Genomic DNA, 1,979 nt, shown 5'->3' on the forward strand with positions numbered 1-1,979 from the left:
CAACACAATAAATAAAATTAATAATCCTCTAGAAGGAATCAATAGCAGAATAACTGAGGCAGAAGAATAGATAAGTGACCTGGAAGATAAAATACTGGAAATAACCACTGGAGAGCAGAATAAAGAAAAAAGAACAAAAAGAATTGAGGACAGTTTTAGAGACCTCTGGGACAAAATTAAATGCACCAACATTTGAATTATAGGGGTCCCAGAAGAAGAAGAGAAAAAGAAAGGGTCTGAGAAAATAATTGAAGAGATTAGAGTTGAAAACTTCCCTAATATGCAAAAGGAAACAGTTAATCAAGTCCAGGAAGTGCAGAGAGTCCCATATAGGATAAATGCAAGGTGAAACATGCCAAGACACATACTAATCAAGCTCTCAAAAATTAAATACAAAGAAAAAATATTAAAAGCAGCAAGGGAAAAATAACAAATAACATATAAGAGAGTCCCCATAAGGTTAACAGCTGATCTTTCAGCAGAAACTCTGCAAGCCAGAAGGGACTGGCAGGACATATTTAAAGTGATGAAAGGAAACCTACAACTAAGATTACTCTACCCAGCAAGGATCGCATTTAGATTCAATGGAGAAATTAAAATCTTTACAGACAAGCAAGAGCTGAGAGAGTTCAGCACCACCAAACCAGCTTTACAACAAATGCTAAAGGAACTTATCTAGGCAGGAAACACAAGAAAAGGAAAAGACCTACAATAACAAACCAAAAACCATTAAGAAAATGGTAATAAGAACATACATATCAATAATTACCTTAAATGTAAATGGATTAAAACCTCCAACCAAAAGACATAGACTGGCTGAATGGATACAAAAACAAGACCTGTATATATGCTTTCTACAAGAGACCCACTTCAGACCTAGGGACACATACAGACTGAAAGTGAGGGGATGGTAAAAGATACTCTGTGCAAATGGAAATCAAAAGACAACTGGAGTAGCAATCCTCATATCAGACAAAATAGACTTTAAAATAAAGACTATTACAAGAGACAAAGACAGACACTACGTAATGATCAAGGGATCAAACCAAAAGAAGATATAACAATTGTAAATATTTATGCACCCTACATAGGAGGACGTCAATACATAAGGTAAATGTTAACTGCCATAACAGGGGAAATTGACAGTAACACAATCATAGTAGCAGACTTTAACACCCCACTTTCACCAATGGACAGATCATCCAAAATGAAAATAAATAAGGAAACACAGCTTTAAATGATACATTAAACAAGATGGACTTAACTGATATTTATAGGACATTCCATCCAAAAACAACAGAATACACTTTCTTCTCAAGTGCTCATGGAACATTGTCCAGGATAGATCATGTCTTGGGTCAGAAATAAAGCCTTGGTAAATTTAAGAAAATTGAAGTCGTATCAAGTATCTTTTCCGACCACAGTGCTATGAGACTAGATATTAATTACAGGAAAAAATCTGTAAAAAATTCAAACACATGGAGGCTAAACAATACACTACTAAATAACAAAGAGATCACAAAAGAAATCAAAAAATACGTAGAAATAAATGACAATGAAAAGACGACGACCCTAAATCTATGGGATGCAGCAAGCAGTTCTAAGAGGAAAGTTTATAGCAGTATAATCCTAACTTAAGAAACAAGAAATATCTCAAATAAACAACCTCATCTTACACCTAAAGTAATTAGAGAAAGAAGAACAAAAATAACCCCTAAGTTAACAGAAGGAAAGAAATCATAATGATCAGATCAGAAATAAATGAAAAAGAAATGAAGGAAATGATAGCAAAAATCAATAAAACTAAAAGCTGGTTCTTTGAGAAGGTAAACAAAATTGAAAAACCATTAGCCAGACTCATCAAGAAAAAAAGGGAGAAGACTCAAATCAATAGAATTAGAAGTGAAAAAGGAGAGTAACAACTGACACTGAAGAAATATAAAGGATCATGAGAGATTACTACAAGCAACTATATGCCA

Source organism: Delphinus delphis, chromosome 7 (assembly GCF_949987515.2).
Source record: "Delphinus delphis chromosome 7, mDelDel1.2, whole genome shotgun sequence".
Taxonomy (NCBI): Eukaryota; Metazoa; Chordata; class Mammalia; order Artiodactyla; family Delphinidae; genus Delphinus; species Delphinus delphis.